Genomic DNA, 21,194 nt, shown 5'->3' with positions numbered 1-21,194 from the left:
GCTAACACTGCGTTTAGACATATTAAATAGTGAAGTCATAATTCAGATTCAGGCAGGATTGGCTCCATAATCTGCAGAGCCCAGTACAAAATAAAAATGAATGTCCCCTTTAAAAGAAATTAGCAAGAATTTCAAGATGACAACAGCAGATCATTAAGCCAAGCATTCTAAGAAGTGCAGGGCCACACAGATCATACACACATGAAGCCAGCCCCAAACCTGAACAAACCTCTAGGATATCCGTGTGCTTTCCATTTCATTGGGAAATGCATTTCTGAAAGTGAGATAATGTCCCTCAGAGTGAACATAATATGGTAATCAACTTCAGCCACATAACTTCTGGAACATACTGGAGCAGAAGAATAGGGAGCCAGTCACTCCTCGGATAGGTGTGTATGTTTGTATGTGTATTTATTCAGTGGCTTAATAGGGTGGGTAGGAAAATTAGAAAGATTGCAGTTTTAATAAATATGAATTAGTTGTGTAGTGCTACAGATATTAAAAGGATCCTTTATATTGAAATAATATAACATTTATAGCTAGTGCTGAACAGTTCCTTGGTAGATTTTTTTCTGCAATTTCCATCACTTAGGTAGAACATGGAAAATTGAGAAGATATTATTAAGATGTGTATAATAGATGCTCAGTAAATATGAATTCATTATTTGAATTACAGAGAATTTCAGACAAATCAAAGGTTTCAGACCAGAGCAGAGGCTGTATATTTAGCCCAAAGAAAAGACTATCAGTGAGTGTTTTCTTTATGTTCTCATGTGACACAGTCTTTCACTAATTACAACTCAACTTTCTATCTTCTTTGGAAGCCCTGAACTGTGCTTAAAGATGTCTGCTTTTCTGTTTTAATGCTGCTTGTTTTCATTTCTGTGACTTAAACTTGACATCATTAAGAGCAGATCTACCATCCCCACTGGAAATGAGGAAGTTGTGGGTAACATGGGTCTTGGGTGGTACTGCAAGTTATTAATGAATTGTCATTTACACTTAAAAGTCTGGCTAATGTGTTTGTGATTATAGACATAAAAATTTTCTTTAAAACAGCAAGTGGCAAGGTCAGGAGATAAATTCTGTATTCCTCTCCACTGTGCACTCAAAGAAATGATTTATTCAAATACAAAAGCCTATTTTATACCCTCAAAAATTGTTTACTAAACTCTAGATTTGGTCTTAAATACTAGGGAAAGAAATTAATGTTGGACGTATTTATCATTTCTTTGAAATGCTTTATTGTTTAATACCTGTTTGTCTGAGCTGGTGCTTTGCATTGCAGTGGTGGTGGCATGGACTTGGGTAAGATGATTTATAAACCATTGTGTTCCAGTTTCCTTTTTAGACATTAGTTTCCATCAGCTTTCTCTTCATCATAATAATTCATAGAGCTTCTTTGACATCCCACCAGCACCTTCCCAATAAAATTCCATGATCCATGACATAATCACTCTTGCAACTTTATTTTTCCACAGTACTAACAATACCAGGGCTTGCAATAACCATAGCTGATGCATTTATCCCATTATTTTAGTATAGAATCTCCTCTGCATTAACTAAAAATACACATATTTTTTTTAATCTTTGAAGAAGTCATTCATTCTCTTAATTGGTCTCCACTATAGTGCAAAGAGTTTACTCCATTTATTAAATTTGATTGTATTATTTCTATTTGTGGGGTACATGTGGTCGGATTTTCCTTTGTCTTTATGCTACCTTCAATATATTTCTGTATATTTCTTATTTCTTATTGATGACTGTTAGAATCCTTGGGACAAAAAAAAATATGAGTATAATATGAAATAGCAGTTGGAAGCACGGGCTTTGAAATGAAACAGACCTGTTTAACCACTTTGATCCTTGGTTTCTTTATTTGTGAAACCGAGATTAAAAATAATGGTACCTACTTCATAGGGTGCCTATGAGAATTCAGTCATGTACAAAAATCATAGTGCTCAGTATGTAGTAAGCATTCAAGATATGTTTGGCGGTACTTTTGTTATCATTATCTGGCATTACCTTTACTCAATTAGGATGTCATGGCTGTGTGAATATGATGCACCATGTGTTTCATGAACGTTTCCGCCTGTGGCTTTCCGTGTTTTCTTCACCAAAACGTATGAGCTTCTACTTAAGTGGAAACATAACAGCTGTCTTTTAGACCAGTGCTCCTAAAGAGACAGTGTAGAAGTTGAGGAGTAAACTTCTAGAAACAGATTACAGCAATTTGTCGCAATAATTTTGTGTCCTTAAAGCTAAAAAAATATTGTAGGCTTGTACCTCATGGAAATGAATTGAAATATTTTGTTTGGTTTTATGTCATATAAGTAATATTCTTCTAAATAATTGCTGATGCTACTATCCATTCCTGCTGGAAGAAAGTTGGTAATTTAGGCTGACATTCAATATTAATACTTAAAAACAAGTTTGCATTTTGAGTACTTTATCCTCAAGTGGACAAATATAAAATAATCAATTTTCAGTTAGTAAAAATTATTCTTCTTTAGGATGATATCAGAATCCATAACTACGTCATCTAAAATGTGCTTTTGTATGCAACTGTTTTTTTTAAAGAATTTTAATTTTCAAACATATTTTCTTGTATAGCAAAATACCATAACAAAATTGGAAAATGATATGATAAAAATGTCAGTAATGAATGTGTCAGTGGGAAATGTTATCAGTATTAACAATTTGTGTAGAATGGGAAGTAAATCATAAATATGTGTTTATTATATGTGAGGAAAGTGATAGTAAAATGAAATTATAATCCTATTGAGTCCAGGTTTCTCAATTTATTTAAATGTGCTTATAGGGGTGCCTGGGTGGCTCAGTTGGTTAGGAATCCGACTCTTGATTTTGGTTCAGGTCATGACTTCAGGGTCTTGGGATGGTGCACCTCATCGGGCTCTGCACTCAGTGTGAAGTCCACTTGAGATTCTCTCTCTCCTTCTGCCTCTCCCCCGGATTGCATGTGTATTGCTTTCTCTCTCTAAAATAAATAGATCTTTTTTAAAAATCTGCATTATAACATGGTTGTAATTATCACTAAAAGAAAGATTTTATAATTACTCCATTTTAAAAAATAGTTTTTGTTCTGGTTTTTCTAAGAGAATATATGTGGAAGTCTCCTGATATGGCAGATATGCCATATACAAACATATTTGTTGCATGTTGCTAATAAATTTAACAAAATTAGAATTAATAATTAATGTAAAAATATTAATTGTACTAACATTGGTTAAAGTCATTCCAAATTAGCTTATGTTAATTTTAAATAAATTGATGATATTTATCTTGAAATATGGGAATAATTACCCATGAGATCTTGAATATTATATAATAATTTGCTTATTAATGCTATTATTTTATGTACTTAAGTACATTATCCCCTGGATAATTGTAGCTGTTTTTTTTCTCTTACAAAATGTTAAGTCAATCAACTTACTATTTAGTTTAAACAAAATTAATTTGAAGTTAAATGTTCAATTCCATGTAAGTAATATTATAAAATAATATTTTCTAGAAGTAATTTACACTGTGTTTTTCATTAACTTTATAAAAGATTACTCCTGTTGCACTTCAGTTTCTCTTGCTTTAATTCAAGTAATATTTTGAGTTGTCTTTTGTTTGCCAATTATTAATGGGTATTAGACTTATAAAAAATTAAGTTCCATAGGGGCCTGTCAATGAATACTGACTAATATCCAAAGTAAACATTGACTACATTATTTCCAACTTTCCAGGGTAATTCCTAATAGTTGCTTTTTTTGGCATTTTCATTTTTAGTATGAGAATAAGAATGTCCTGTGATTTCATCACTTAGGGGTTGTTTTTGTGCAAAGGCCTCTAAAATACAGTGTTACAGTTCCATCACTGAATATGTACTTGTTTGAGTCCTAAAGACTCTTAATCACAAGAGATTCAACTATAAAGATTGAATACCATTTTCATTTAATACCGTAATACTATTTTGCGAGAGACCAAAAATTAAAGTTTAAAAATAACAGATTTTGTTAGGCCAGAGTAACTGTGTTTTATTATCACCCTTAAATATATTGAACCTTTATATTTGCAACTACATTTTATACTTTGATATAAATAGAATACATAATAAGCATCTGTGGGATATGCAATTAATGTCACTTTTGAGGAAAGACCCTCATAACACACTTGGGCTTTGGCATTCTTAAATTATGAGCTCTTTATAACACTCATGGGATAAATTTCATATCTCCCAAATGTTTATTATACATCTTCCATTTCCCTTATTTCCTATTTTCTGGATTAGCAGTTGTTTTGCTGTGGTGGTTTATAGTATTTAATTGGAGAGGGGGAGGTTCTTGGTTACCGATTAATGATCTTATAAGTTTTGTGATAAAATTTTAAAATATTTATATCATAGTATATTCTAACACATATCAGAGTGTAATTATGTATGACTACTGAGTTTTTAAACCTATCTTCGTCATATAAATATATGATAAAAAATACAAGTGAAAAATCAGGAAGAAAAACCACATATAATCTATGTTCCTAGATTATGTTCCAAAATATGTTCTGTGTTCTAAAATTATAGATGTTTTTACATGAAAATTAGACTGGAAGCAATGTTAACAGTGGTTATCTATGAGGGAATAATGGCTGCTGTTTATTTTGTCAGTTGTCTCTATTGATCATAATTGATTTTATAAGACACAAAAAATGTGAGGGCAAAAATAAGAATGTACTTACTTACTGTTACTGAGCACAGATGTCAACATCCCGAAAACTAAAACTCTTTAAAGGTGTATTTGAATGATGGTCAGTAATATTTGAGGAATTAAGGAAAATGGAGGATATAGCAAGAAGATGTAACATGAAGAAAAATCTGTTTTTAACATTTAGAATGTAACAAAATGTATTTTACCTCTAAAATCTAATAGTATTTTAGAACTTTAAAGAAACCAGATAATCTGTAATTCCTTAGAAAAGGAAATTGTTTCTATATGGAAGTAGCATGTGTTCACCAGAACAACTTATGCAAGATATAACTGTTTTCTCTTCTGTCAAATGACCGCATTAGAGAAATACTTTTGACTGCGTATTTCAGTCTCATCATTTTCTTGTAATATTCTTTTGCTCAAAATGGAGAATTTGTGGACTAAAAGATATCACTTTTAAGCTGAAATGTAGCTTTATGTAACAACCATATTCAAAGAGAATGGGTGAGTATATTGTAGCCCAGGTCTTGGGTAGCCTGCCATTGGGCTTTGTCATTGGTCCTGCACAGAATCCCAGCATCTCAGGGTCTTGGAAGGTCAGTCGTTTAGCTAATCATGAAATACTTTAATCTCAATTGCAACATCTGTATTAAGTAGTTGAATATCTCAACTTGACCAATCCCTTGTTGGGGGGTTTGGTGACCTTAGATCAGCTGGTACTCTATCCCCTGAAAGCAGGCACATTTTGGGAGTGGAGGCATAGGTATTAGGTAAGCAACTAAAATTTTCTTAGATTTACTTGAAGTTTTATAGGAAACTCCCTAGAAAAGATGATACCTAGGCTATTTTTTTTGAAATGTAAGCAAGAACGATACAATCAAAACAGTTGTAAGGACCTCATGCAGGGAGAGCAGAAGTGTGTATGTCTGAATACCATCGATATAGGACACACTATCCAGTTTACTAAAACTAGATTTGACTTTATGTGAGAGGAAATGAGGAAAATGAGACAATGCCAGGACATGGGAACTCTTGATGCCATGGTAAGAATCATCTAGATCTGTACTGACCACTAGGTAACTAACCACACATGGAGCTATAAAATTAAATTTAATTAAAATTAATTAAAATTAAAAATTTATGGGGCACCTGGGTGGCTCAGTCGTTAAGCGTCTGCCTTCAGTTCAGGGTGTGATCCCAGCGTTCTGGGATCGAGCCCCATATCAGGCTCCTCTGCTGGGAGCCTGCTTCTTCCTCTCCCACTCCCCCTCCTTGTGTTCCCTCTCTCGCTGGCTGTCTCTCTCTGTGTCAAATAAATAAATAAAATCTTTAAAAAAAAATTAAAAATTTACTTCTTTAGTCACACTATACTGATTTCAAGTGCTCAGTAGCCAGCCACATAGTGACTAGTGGTTATTCTGTTGGACAGCACTGGTCTAGATGTTTTTTCTAGGGTAAGGGGGAGTGGGTGGCATTGAAACATAATGGGTTTCTGATCATATTTGTGATTTAGAAGGACTGTGGTGTGCTAGTTGCACAGTGGTAAGAAATTGAAGGGACACAAGTAAGAATGGGGTAGCAGCAATTTGCCTAAAAATGTAGTAACTTCTGTTCTCTAAAAGAGATGATGGCAGCCTGAAACTAAGATAAAGCAGTGAGGTTAGACAAACATGGAAAAATTTGGAAAATACCAAGTTGCTAGAATTGTCAGGACTGGTAACTAATGGAATATGGGAGTGAGGTGGAGGGAAAAATCAAATATAATTTAGACAGTAAGGACAATGATGCCAAAAATCAGAGAGATAATGAGTGACAGAGAAAGAAATGTCAAAGAAAAGAAGAATTCAGTTATGGACGTGTTGAGTTTGGAGTATCCGTGGGACCAAGGATATCCAGTGGAAAATTGAATGGTATGGTTCTGGAGCTTTGGGGAGAGATTCAGAAGTACCAGTTTGATAGTCCACATACTATATAATGCCAATTGAAGTTGCTAGTAAAGTGAAATGAGAAGGAGGACAAAGATCAAATTCTAAAGAATATCCACCACATGTAACTAATTTTTGAGAATATAAAGCAGGAAGTGATTTGGTGTAATTGGCATTTAAAATAAATTACTGTAGTTTATGTATTTGAGAGAGGCAAGACTGGAAACAAGGATACGAATTAGGAGGGCTTTGCACTTGTCTGGGTAAGAATTGATAATAGCAATGGAGGAGAGGCAGTTTAAAGAAATACCTTTCAGATAGAATCTGTGATTTGGTAATAACCCAAAATGCTGCATAGTACTTGGGAGAGTGGGGGACATTGTGGATTGGAGCCACTACCATTTTAAAGCATCCAGCTACCCTGTTGGGCCATCCTTTTATTCATGTTCTCAAGTGACTGCCCAATATGTATGCCACCAGGAATGACTAGCTCACCTTCTTTCTTCCTTGCCACCAGCCTGAACCTCACCTTATTTCTATCCTTCTGTTCACTTTTTCTTTGTATACTTTGGAATTGACTATTCCCTCTCCTTCATGACCATGAGTCATCCGGTATTATATCTACAGTATTTTTATCCTTTTCCTCTTTGCTAGTTTCTTTTTTAAGAAAAAAGCAGCACAACAAAAATGCTGCTTTGACCCTTCTCCTCCAGCAGCCCTACTCATTTGCTCTTTCCTTCCACAATTCCACAAATAACGGTCTTCTCCAGATTCCCTTTTCTACTGATTCACTGCCACAGTGGAGATGGTGTAAATGGTCTAAGTACACCAGTTGAAAGATTGAGATTAGCAGATTTTAAAATATGACCCAACCATATACTGTCTTCAAGAAACTCACTTTAAATATAATGATATGGGCAGATTAAAAGGTTGGGAAAAGATGTATCATGCAAACATTAATCAAAAGAAAGCAGAAGTAGCTATATTAATATCAAATAAAGTAGATTTCAGAGCACAGAATTATTAGAAACAAAAAGAGACAGTACATAATGGTAAAATGGTCAGTGCACCAAAAGGACATAGCAATCCTAAACGTGCATGCACGAAAACAACAGGGCTGCAAAATACGTAAATCAAAACCTGACAGGACTGAAAGGAGAAGTAGACAAATCCACATTTATAGTTGGAGACTGTCAATAATTGATAGAAAATAGCCAAATATGTAGAAGAACTTAACAACAGTATCATCCAACAAAATTTAAGTGACAGTTATAAAACACTTCATCCAATAATGGTATAATACACATTCTTTTCAAGTGTTCACAGATTATATACCAAGATAGACTAGACTATATCCTAGGCCATGAAACAAACTTTAGCAAATTTAAAGGAATCAAAATCATATAGAGTGCGTTCTTTGATCACAGTGGAATCAAGTTAGAAATCACAGAAAGATGGGGCGCCTGGGTGGCACAGCGGTTAAGCGTCTGCCTTCGGCTCAGGGCCGAAGCGTTGTGGGATCGAGCCCCACATCAGGCTCCTCCGCTATGAGCCTGCTTCTTCCTCTCCCACTCCCCCTGCTTGTGTTCCCTCTCTCGCTGGCTGTCTTTCTCTGTCAAATAAATAAATAAAATCTTTTAAAAAAAAAAATAACAGAAAGATGGCAGGAAATTTTACAAATTCTTAGAAACTAAACAGCACCCTTCTAATAATCCCTGGATCGAAAAGAGAGTCTCAGGATAAATTTAAAAATTCCACTGAAGTGAATGAAATGAAAGTACGCCACTTCAGAATTTGTGGGACACAGCTAAAGCAGAGCTAAGCGGGAAGTTCATTGCACTAACTGGTTACATTAGAAAAGAGGAAAAGTTGAAATTGTAATCTAAGCTTCTGCCTCAAGAGCCTAGAAAAAGAAGAGCAAAAGGAAGGAAAGAGCAAGCAGAAGGAATAAAGGTAAAAATTGGAACCACTATAATTAAAAACAGTACAACAATAAAGAAAAATGAAACAAAAATCTATTTCCTTGAAAAGATCAATAAATTTACTGTCTTTCAAGAAAAAAGGAAGAAAGTGGGTGTGGCTACAAAAGAACACAGGAAGGATCCTTTTGGTAATGGAACATTTCTATATTATGACTGTATCAGTGGTTGTATATCCTGGTTGAGATATTGTTTCATTTTAGGGAAGTAGGGGTCACAGAATCTCTCTGTACTATTTCTTATAATTGCATATGAACAATAATTATCTCAAAACAAAAAGTATAATTAAAATAATGTCAGTTCAGATGGCTTTTTCTATAATTTGGGTTCTTTTTCTTAATACTGTGTTCTGAGAGTTCTTTATATACTCTCGGTATGTGTCTGTTCTCATACTTGTGAGTCACAATACTATCTTCCAATCTGTGTCTTGTGTTTTAAGTATCTTTCATAGAGTAAACATTTTTAATTTTGGTGAAATCCAGTTCATTTAACTTTTTTATCAAACGTGGTTTTGGATCATATCTAAGAACTCTTTGCTTAACCCAAGTCATAAATATGATATTTTCTTCTAATTGTTTTATGGTTTTATATATTTCATCCTGAGCTAATTTTTGTAGTGTGTGAGAGGTATAGGTCAAGGTTATTTATTTTTGGCACATGAGTATTCAGTTATTCTAGTACCATTGTTGAAAGATTATCCTTTCTTCATTGAATGGCCTTAGTACTTTTGTCAAAAATTAGTTGATTTGGTTATCTGTGTGGGTTTATTTCTGAACTCTATTATGTTTTATTGATTCCTATTTTTTTTCTTCTGTATTTAATAGAATTTGCCAGTGAAACCATCTAGTTTGGAGTGTTCCTTGTTGAAAGGTTTTTAACTATGACATAATTTTTTAATACATATATGACTACTTGTATCATTTATTTCTTTAGCGACTTACTAGCTTATGCTATGGGAATTGTCTATTTCATCTAAGGAGTCAAATGTCTGAGAACAAAGTTTTGATTTCCTTATTATCCTTTTAAGTTCTGTGGTGTCTATAGTTAATAAATCTTTGTGTGTGTATGTGTGTTCCTGCTATGGGTAATTTTTATGTTACCTCTTATCTGCATAGAAGTTTATCAACTTTATTAATGTTTTCAAAGAACCAGCTCTAGGTTTAATTGTTTTCCTTCTGTTTTCAGTTTCATTGATTTTAGCTCTTACCTTAAAAGTTCCTACCTTCTGACTACTTTGGATTTATTTTGCTCTTCTAAGTAGAAGCCCAGATTAATGATTTCAGAATTAACTTTTATAATATAGGAATTTAATACTGTAAGTTTCCTTCTAAGCACTGCTTTAGCTGCATCCCTGAAATTTTAACGTGGTATATTTCATTTTTCTTCAGCTCAGGATATTTTAAAAGTCTTTTAAAGACTTCTTTTTTGTGCCATGGGTTATCTAGAAGTCTGTTGCTTATTTTCCAAATATTTGGGGATTGTCCTTTTTGGTTGTTGTTATTTATTACGAGTTCCATTATGGTCCAGGAATATACTTTGCATGATTTTTACTTATTTAATTTTGTTAAAGCTCATTTTTTAGTCCTAATATGCTCTGTCTTGGTGAATATTCCATGTGCACATAAGAATACTATTTATTCTCGTTACTGAGTATAATATTCTATAAATGTCTTGCGTAATGTTGGTATTGATAATGTTCAGATCTTCTATATATATATTCTTCTTTTGTTCTATTAATTACTGAGAGATGTGTTGATCCAGTTATAACTTTGAATTTCTCTGCTTATGAATCCAAAACTCTTTAGAATGACCTGACACCTAAGATTGAGAATTAACCGTGCAGTATTCTTAACCCAACACAAGTGGGACAGTGTTTTTTTTATTTTATGGCATGCAACTCAGTTTTGTTTATTTCCTGGTTCTTTTTTGACATACAGGGAATATAATTTCAGTCATTTGTATAGCTATGTCCAGAATTTATTATACAACTTTTAAATACAGTAGGGCTTATTTGAGCTTTAAGAAACCGGTGATTTCCAATATGAAATCCTGGCATATTGTAGCTAAAAGGACTGTAACTAAAATATTTGGAAACACAGTGTTTAACATAGACTAGGATATTTTTCTCTCTTTTAAAATTCTGCGCATAGTTTCTTCCAATTAAATGGCTTCTTCCCTTAGTGTTTTGGAGCTTAGTCAATGTATCGGACTAGTGAAAACAACCAAAAAACAAATGATGGCATTTTCATTCCATATATTTGAATAGTTTTAAATGCTTCCAAAATACAGGCAGACTTCATTTTATTGTGCTTCACTTTATTGCACTTCACAGATACTGTGCTGTTTTACAAATTGAAGGTTCAAAACTTCAGTGGGGGAAGTAATTGCAGATGTGGTAGAAATAGCAAGAGAACTAGACTTAGAAGTGTGGCCTGAGATGGGACTGGATTGCTGCAATCTCGTGATAAAACTAACAGATGAAGAGTCGCTTCTTATGTATGAGCAAAGAAAGTAGTTTCTTGAGGTGGAATCTAGTCCTAGTGAAAATGCTGGGAAGACTGTTGGGATGACAACAAAAGATTTAGAATATCACATAAACTCAGTTGATAAAGCAGTGGCAAGTTTTTAGAGGTCTGACTCCACCTTTGAAAGAAGTTCTGTGGGTCAAATGCTATCAAACAGTATCACATGCTATGGAAAAATCATTTGTGAAAGGAAGTCAATCAGTGTCGCAGAGTTCATTGTTGTTTTATTTTAAGAAATTGCCCCAGTCACCCTAACCTTCAGTAGCCACCATTTCTGATCAGTCAGCAGCCATCAGCATTGAGGCAAGACCCTCCATCAGCAAAAAGCTTTTCACTTGATAAAAGCTCAGATGATGGTTGTTACCATTTTTTTAGCAATAAAGTATTTTTTACTTAAGTATATACATTTTTAAGACATAATGCTATTGCACACTTAATAGACTATAGTGTAAACACAACTTTTATATGTACCACTGGGAAACTGAAAAATTAATTTGACTTGCTTTGTTGCAGTAGTCTAGAACCGAACTCACAGTACGTCTGAGGTATGCCTGTATCTAGCTTCTAATAAGAAGTACTTACTGTGGAGGCATCTGGGTGGCTCGGTCGATTAAGCATCCTATTCTTGATTTCAGCTCAGATCATGAGATCGAGCCCCTCTTTGAGTTCCGCGCTCAGCAGGGAGTCTGTTTGAGATTCTCTCTCTCCCTCTGCTCCTCCCTAACCCCTGCCCCCCACTGTCTCTGTCTCCTTCTCTCTCTCTCTCAAATAAATAAGTCTTTAATAAAAAAGAAGTATTTACAGTGAATGCTAAAATGCTTCCAAAATATATGGCATATGAGAAGTTTTTAATCATAAGCTTTTTTGCTCTACAACTAAGACCTCTTTTAAGTTGTATTTATTTGTTAAAACATGTCATTTATTCAAGATGAATGTATAATATATTTTCCAAAATTTTGTGCAAGGTTGTGGTTAAATTCACAGTTTTGAAATTTGTATTTCTGATTAAGAATTGAGGTGATTGAAACACAAGACATACTTGACACTTGAGAAATACTGATATGCTGAAGACTACAAGGTCAGAATAGTTCCTAATAGAACATAGAACACCCCAACACTATTCCAGATAGTAAAAGTCATCCTTATCTTTCAGTCATATGTCTTAAACAGTACAACACTTTGCCAGCCCTATCCTAATAACCAGACCTGGATTATCTTCAGGTTATATCAGTATTCTCTAAATGAAGCCCAATAAAACTGTGACTTTACAATTGTTGTGATGTCTTTAACTGAATATAAGTGTACAGGGAAAAAAATATTACCCCCAAAACTTTACACACATAAAATGCCATCTAATGAGGATCAAAAAAAAAGAAAACTTCACCGGAAATATGTTGTCAGAGTTGTTTTTAAATCACAGTGGGACAGTGGAATGTTTCTTTAAGCATTCTGGTTTAACAATAGAGTGTACAACTGTAAATCCTGTATTGCCTCAGAGTCTATTAGCCAGCCAGCAGAATACATTTAGATTAGAAGGGAAATAATTTTTTCCTCAAATCAACACTGTAAGTTCTATAGCATGAAGGAGAAATTTTCAGGACATACTGAGAAATAATAGTTAAATGTGGGTAAAAATCTTGGCATTATTAATCAGTGTTTCATATTCAGTTTCTCTTCCTCTTTTCTCATACTTGGCTTCTTTATTTCTGGGTCTCTGAATGTTTTTCTCACTCTCCAGTTCTTTCCATAACCACGTAAGCCAGAGGCAAACTGAATATCTACAGCTAATTGCCCTAATAAGCTCTTTCCTATTGCCATATGGCAATTCATGTATGATATCATACTCCATTATTAAGTATACCTTGTAATTAACCTAACTTCATCACTTACAGCAGTGATTACATTGTGTGTCTTTGATAGATCTCTGACCAGACTTAAACTTCTACCCTTATTTTTTGACCTCCAGGGACTCTGCCTAATATGTGTAAAACCTTTTATGGGGACTATTAGTACTTAAAACAAATGCATATAAATGCCATGTTTTCTGAAGAAGTGTTTCTTAACTAGCTTTTAAGACATTTGAGATCGCAAGCATGCATGTGTGTGTGTGTGTGTGTGTGTCTGTGTGTCTGAAAATTCTATTATTTTTCTGACTTTTGTGAAATTATTGTAAGGACAGTGTTTTACCATTACATAGATATAGTTTTATATGATCCACAATACCAAGATAGAATGCTGCCTGCCCACCATTAATTCCTCCCTGACTGAAATGTTACAGAAATGATGAGCTTGCTTAATGAAGAGGTCTTCTTCCAAGCTCATAATTTCATAAGATGCTATTTGACAAAGGCTGCCGAGTCAATTAAGAAAATCCATCATTTATTACACTCTATTAAAAAGGATAAAAAATAGAGCTTTTCTACCACAAACTAAGAAAAACTTTTTTCTTCACTACTTGGGGATACAGATGATACACTGGTAGAGCATATTGCCTATTACTTCTTACTTTTGCTTTTTCTACTTTTGGTTCTTCATCATGTTTCTTTATTCCCTCAAGTTACTTATTTTTGTATTTGTAAATAGATTTGTACCAGAATTTAAGTGCAGAAAAAAAACTTTGTAATTCAGTATATATATATATATATACATACATATACACACACACATTTTTTTTCTAAAACTTTCATTCCTTAAAATTTGCTTTCTCTGTAAAAAATAATGCTTTCATTTTCATTTCACTTCAATTATTGTTTGTTAGATATTTTTGCATGATTTCATAGATGACTTTTTTTAAACCAATGTACCACCTCCAAAAGGTTTTTATTAGAACTGTAAATGGTGTGTAAAAAAACTTAAATCTCTAGACTTTAAAAAAATTTTAATTAGTCTTATTAAAATTAAAATTTTTACTATGTGGAATTTGTTGGAGAAAATATGTCAGTTCGGGGTTACAATGAGTGTTTGCAAAGTCGAGTTAAAGTCAAATTAAGAGTAATTCCTTTATAGGATTGTCATATGGAGTTTCTATTTGCAAAGCACTTAAAACGGTGTCTGGCACATAGGAAATACTTTCTAAGTGTTCATTAAATTAAAAAATAATGATAAATCATAGCAAGGATCATAAAATTCTAGTTAAGACCTCATACCTCTAAATAATAATAAAAATGATGAATAATATTACTCCTTCAAATTGAAAATTAATGGGAAATGGTTCTTTCCAGAGTCATGAGTTCCCATATACCAAATGCCTTTGCTCTGGTTTAGGCCATCAGTAATAGCTGTCTTTTCTGTAGCTTGATCAGCTCCAGGCAGGAGGATTGCCTCTGCCTCTTGGTATTCATGACAACAGTGCCAAATCAGGCTGGACTGGCTCCTAATGTGATTTTCCTCTTCAACTTTTCCCTCCCACTCTTTTCTTTGGAGAAAATGCAGTTTTAAAACAATAGTAAACGTGAGGTGAGAGTGATCAGTTATCTAATTATCCTCTTCCGCAGGGCGTATTGCTGGTGGTGGAGACCAGGCACCTCCTTTCGGCACAGAGCTGCCCAGAGTGGGTCTGATGGGCTTTCTCCTGGCTCCCTTCCACCATGTTGGCTTTCTGCCTGTGCTGTCCTTTATTCTTTATCACCTTCCCACATCCTCTTCCTTGTGCCCACCTCACTACATCCCCACCTCCACTAATGCTTTCTGCTGCTGGTAGGACATAAAGACAGGAGGAGAAAGAAAAGCAAGGGAGGCTCGTGGAACACATAGTTTTTTATCTGTAGCCATGCTGCATTTAAACCATTTATCTAGAGTTTATAAACTTTCACTATTTCTTGTTTATCAGGCAACACCAATCAGCTACCACCCTCAATTTTTTTTTACTTTTTAAAGGCTCTCCAAAGAAACAAGTTTTGACTATTTTCCCTGTACCATAAGGCTCTCCAAAGAAACAAGTTTTGACTGTTTTCCCTGTACCAATTTACAACTGTAGGTTTAACACCTGCTTCTCAAGCCCAGCATTTTGGAATAAAGCCCCAAGACAGCGGAAGACTAGCCCACCAAATCTAGGGCCAGTACTTCACAACCAAAGAGCAGGTCCCCATAGCCACCGGACTGCTCGCAGCCAGCTCCTGACCCACATATGATTGGCCTCTGTGCTTCTGGTTGCTGCCACTCTGTTCTAGGTGGTCAGAAGTTTGACTCTTCAGCTAGCTCTTCTGAGATTTATAAGTTTTTGTATTGAGGGAATTTGATTAAGCGATATGTATATCCTTTTTTCTTTGTTTCTTTAGTCAATACCTTTTACCTGATTCATTAATTTTATGATAATTGGGTTTTTTCAGTTTAATGTTTTTTAAGAAGTACTGTTTCAAGTCCTCCTTCATTCAGCATTCACTAATTATTATTAAGCACCTATTGATACCAAGCTTTGAGCTTTACCTTAGCGCCACTTGGGTATTTGGAGGATTATTAATTAGAGAACTGCTTTTCTAGAAGGCTAAGCCTCTTAGAAGAGTAAGAGCCAGTAGAAAGAATTTGGGTGATGGGGCATATTTTGAATCAGCAAGTGGAAAAATCCTCTATCAAAAAGTATTTGCAAGGTAGGTGGTTTAGGACTGTTGAGTGACTTTACCCCAACGTTTCAACAGAGGCTTAATAGTCCCCAGCCAGCAGAAAGTGTATGGATGGGTTGCCTTATGAATGAGAGGTTGGACGGAATGGCAAATAAAATCTAATATTTAAGTTGCACATCTTTGAAAATGACATAAATGACTAGGTTCATTTCCATTAAAAGATAACCAAACCGAAGTTTTTAACCAACAATGATTAGTTTTTCTAAACCAGCATACTGGTGCTTTTGTACTGAACACCCTGTACCCTTCTAAAGCATGGTCGCTTTAACAAGTTATACACTTACTTTAATGAAACATTACTAGTCAAAATACTTGTGCAATTCCCTTTTTGGAATTATCTTCATCCCTAGCGTAGGAACCATATTAGAAACCTTTTTTATAACAGTGCAATCCAAATAATATGTTTTTGACCTCAAAGTATTGCCTATCCTCATTTCTCATGTTGTTTACCACATTTGTCTCTTATTAGAAGTGTTAGTTTCTTGCATGGATAAAACTCATCCTCAAAACATACTTCTTGGCCTCTATGGGAGTATACAAAAAACCTACCAGGGGTTCTGAATGAATCATTTAATATATAAATTTTGGTGTTTTCGTTTTTAAAAAATCAGTTGCATTACTTTCTAGTATTTTATTATGGATATGTGAAAAACCGATGTTTAGTTTCATACAGCAAAACCAAAACAATACACTTGATAGGACTTGATGATGAACATTATATTTTTGTTGTTTCAAATTTTTTTTTAATTCTGGTTAACATAGAGTGTAGTATTGGTTTCAGGAGTAGAATTTAATGATTCATCACTTACATACAACACCCAGTGCTCACCGGATGGTGAACATTATATTCTTGAATATTTAAAGTGAAACTGTGGATTACCTAAAAGAGAGAATCCAGTCTGAGATGCTGTCCTTTCGTACAAGACAGTCATTCAGCCCGTGACATACTTGACTGAATTTTCTGAGTTTTGTTCTCTATGTGAGCCAGTTTAATTGGCCACAGCCTCCTGAGAGTCAGTGTTCATCCTTAAAAACAATTGGGAGCATACAGGAGCCTTGAGAGTGCCATAAGTAGAACAGTGCATTTGAAGGGCCGTGGAAACTGATAGAGTAGGGTCCTGGCTCCTGTAGCAGCCATAAAAATAGCTGAGCCAATAAACTGCTATACCTTCTTTTGAGCATAAGCTGGAAGTTAGAGAATCTGGGAGACAATTTGGTAGAGTTCTATAAAAACCTTGGCTTATAAGAAAACAACTAAAGGGAAATGGTAAAGGGAGTGAAATGATCCTATCCCTTGGATTGCAAACCATAGTCCAGTTGGCCAGATTTGGATTTTCAGCTATTGCCCAGCTGGTGAACAGTTCAAAACTATTTCAGGTCATGTGATCCCATTGTAGCCAATTGGGTGGTTTGGCAGACAACAACATAGTAAATTTCTATTCACACAAATTGTACGCATACTGCATTTGTCCATGTGCATTGTCTGCTTGTCTATATTGATGATAACATATCCACATAGATGGATGGATAAATTGTGGGTATAGGTCCATACCTGGATATTTATACACAGCAATTATGTACTTGGATTCCTTCTAGGAAACAGAATGGTAGGAATAATCTAGTTAAATCAGTTTCTATGGGGATTTTTTTTTTTTACTCCTTTTTTCATATTTCCTCTAGTTGTAAAAATTACAGTGATTACACATCATAAAGCCTATCTGTAATAAAACGCATCAGCTGGCCAAGGTTTTCATCGCTCACTCAATAATCCATTAATACAGCAACGCTGCCCAGGCATCTTTATAATACCAACTCGGAGGTAATTTTAATCAGCTAGACCAGCTGGTATTTAACAGCAGCTGCTGGAGACGCCACAAATATACTCAATAGCTGACATCTTTATTTGCAGTTTTTCAAGGGGAGAAGAGATTCTCCTGTGGTTACTTGTATTAAGCATTTAAAAGAAGGTGTAAAGTATACAGGGGTTTAGACCTAAATGAGAAGGGGAAGGGATTAATGATAAAACAAAGGTGATAAATTCTATCAGGAGGAGAGGTTTGTGAATGAAGAAACTGCTCAGATGAATAAGAATACATTGGCTTTGGGTGGACTTCAGACCTTTTTCCTAGTTATTTTTACACTAATCTTGGGTATTGACCCCTAGCCATAGAAATGTAGTCTGTAGTCTGCTGTGTGGCATCCTTATATCCTTCTATACTAGATTTGTGGTGTTGTTTCCTACATGATGCTGTGAAAAATGATTTGATTCTGTGAAAGTGATCTGTTCACATGCATGTGTTCTCAGCCACTGCTTGCTATGTCCTTTTTGTTCTTTTATGAGTATATTTTTATTAATGTTCAATTTTGATATTCTAAGTGAAGAGAATCAACATTAATATGTACTGTCTAGTAGTAAATGTAGAATGCCATTTCACACTGGTGTGTATGAGCATGTGTGGGGGAAGTGAGTGTCGGCAACATGAAGTTAACAGTCACAAACCCATTATAAATAAAAATTTAATTACACTTGGGGGAGCTTGGCTTACAAAGCTCAGAACTCCGTAATGGAGCTTGCTGGTAATAAATGCCTGATCTGTTTGTTAAACTCCACTGTTCCCATCCCTTTTCTAGTCTTCTTTTATAAAATATCTTGACATCTCCACTGATTAGAAGGTGGTAAACAGAGCTGACTTTCTGTTATATAAAATATGTTGCGTTTACCTCATTGGATGAGAACCCTACCTTTTGGTTTGATAAGTAAAAAAGGAAGAATTAGAGTAAAGTAGGAAAAGAAATAGCTCTAGTTAGAAAAATAAAAATCTTAGTCTACATTTATAGATGATGGCTTTGCACACAGATAGCTATGTATTGAAATGTGTCGGTGATAAAAATGTCTGGTATTTATGTGAATAGAAGTGAAGTGGTTTCCATTTTGTAGAAAATTTCTTGTGTTATTTTCTCTAAGATGGATTTCAAAATTAAAGTCAGTATAAAATAAACAAATGGGCCTTGTAGCCTTGATACAGAAATAGTTTTGTTATTTCTGACTCTTGTAGAGCAATCAAACCTTCTTTTCTTATGCTAATAGTTCTTGCTAGGAGATATGAAGCATTACAAACCCCTAAAAAAGTAAAATGTATTACAGGTAAACTGTACTTCTGTACTAAATTAATCAGAGGTTAACAAAATTCATTGTAATACCAGGTCTTTTGCAGGTAGCTTCATTTATCAGTGCCACTGATTCTTTTTCCAGAGCCAAATAGTGATCTGTGTTGGACTATGATTGAATACTTAAAATTAAAATCCGGTGACAGAATGGATTACTGAGATAGCAATTTGAATTTTAAAATTACTTAGCAAGCATTTTTTTCTGTTATTTGTGGTGAAAACAGTCTGTTTAAGTTTGTTCAGTGTGTTTGACAACAGACAGTTTGATATATTGCTGGGCACAGCGGTAGGTTGGACTTGAGTGGTATTAGCTCTCAGTGTTTTGATTAATGGTAATTGTTTCAATGAAAAGGCATGTTTTACGTACAACTCATGGTTCTGAAAAACAGAAGTCAACTTGCAAGATCCATAATTACTATTCTGAGTTAGCATATAAAAAGGGCCAGAAGAACCTGCTGGAGTAGCACAGTAGGATTTTTTTTCTTTTTGCTTTGTATTGTAGTTACAGACTGTTCTTTATGTCAGAATATAAATCTTCTGTTATTTATCTTTTGTTCAATATTTGAAGTTGATTTATGACACATTTTTGTATCCCATAATTTAGTTTGCATCCTATACCAAGGTGAAATTTCACCTGTCTCTACAGTCGACTGTAAAAGGAATCCAAGGCAACCTAATGTGGCATAGATTTAAGTTTTTTTCTTTTTTTTTTTTCTAATCTTGCTCTCTTATTTTAGAAGAATGCAATTTAGAAAACAATTAGAAGGCTTATATTAACACTTTAGAGATTTGTATCGCCATTTTAAATAAAACATTTTATAGATTCATTAATGTACACAAACCCAGGAAAAAATAAAAAGCTGTTTTTATTTGGAGAAAATAAAACATGCGTTTTTAGATGCTGTCAAAATAACCCCCTTGTAACATCTTTCATTCACGCAGATCTGTATATCTGTGTGAAATACATGTGCATACACATGTCTGTCCACTAAATGCGTAATGCTCTGCCTTTAGGTTATCAGTAGGTAGAAAGTGATTTTAAATGAATGTCCTTACCTTTAGCATGAACAGAGAAAAACCACTTTCACAGACAGACTTGGGAAGAGGGTGGGAGAAAATGCCCGTAACCGTACTTAACCATCCTTTTAAGATGGTGAGAAATTTTGTAGGTGGGGGGTAGTGCTAGGGGATATTTTTTCTTCTTTCTTTTCCTTTCTTCTTACAAAAGAAAAGAACTAGGTAATGCAGTAAATATAATCAGAGTATTTTTTAAAGTGGCATGAATGGCCACTGTGTTTGTGAAACCAAGGTTGAGAATTAGGAAAAATAATTTCCCTGTGTTTTTAAGAAGCATAGAAATTTTGAGTCTATTGGGTAATTTCCTAAGTATTATCCGGGAAACTTAGTATGATATTTAAAAAATAACAGCCCTCCCTGATAGTAGCAGGATTTTAGGTTTATATTAATATTGGAGCGTTGGCATAAATATTAGCACATATCTCCTATATAGCTTTTATATAAGCCATGTTCTTTAATGTATTTGGAGGAAAGGAATAGGAGGTGAAATCCGCAATGCAGAAACTTGTGTTACTGACTGTTTATATCTAAAAAGGAATGATCCTGCTCTATAGTAGCCTGGATTGAAATGCTATTTGTCAGGTTGCTTATTCCAAGCAAAATTAAAATTAATAAAAGGTTGTCTAATGCATACCTAAGCCTTTGACATAAAAATAAATATAATTTAAAAAAAAATTTTCCTCGTGGTTAACAACCATGTGTCATTGTGGCATCTTTTATTGAAAGGAACTTTATTTAAGTAGCATAAACTTGTTGGATGGGCTTCAATTAAATGATGATTTGTTAATGCAAATGTGTAGCGAATGACTGGTAGTACATCTGTCTCTTCATCCATAGGCCATTACTGTGCAGCGTTTGCACATGATTGTAAAAAACGGGAAATCATTATATGCAGGTAGTACATATTCAATCAATTCTGACCTTATGTCTCTGGTGAAATAAAAAAAAGTATATAATGTAAATGATATTTAATCTGAATAACAAAAAGCGGCTCTTTGACTCTCTGTGATTCAAACTGTTACTTGATGTGAGGTGACTGCTGTTTGGGATTGATGGTTATGGTGGCCCAGTGGGGAAGAGCCATCACTTTAATCCTTTGTCATTCCTCCCATGCACTTCTCCAGCCCAAATTATATTTTAAGTTCTATTCTCTTTGGCTTTTTTCTCATTTTTTTTTTTCTTTTCAAGAGTG

The 21,194-nt window shown here is 34.4% G+C and overlaps 1 protein-coding gene across 4 annotated transcripts in view; it reads left to right on the top strand.

Annotated features, from left to right (window-relative positions):
• Positions 1–21,194, top strand: part of TBC1D5 (TBC1 domain family member 5) — a 571,386-nt gene that overhangs the window by 369,309 nt on the left and 180,883 nt on the right. The window lies entirely within an intron of this gene.

This window comes from Ursus maritimus, unplaced genomic scaffold (genome assembly GCF_017311325.1).
Source record: "Ursus maritimus isolate PB19 unplaced genomic scaffold, ASM1731132v1 scaffold_20, whole genome shotgun sequence".
Classification (NCBI taxonomy): Eukaryota; Metazoa; Chordata; class Mammalia; order Carnivora; family Ursidae; genus Ursus; species Ursus maritimus.
The sequence above is the reverse complement of the archived record's forward strand: the minus strand, read 5'-3'. Positions and strand labels throughout refer to the sequence as shown.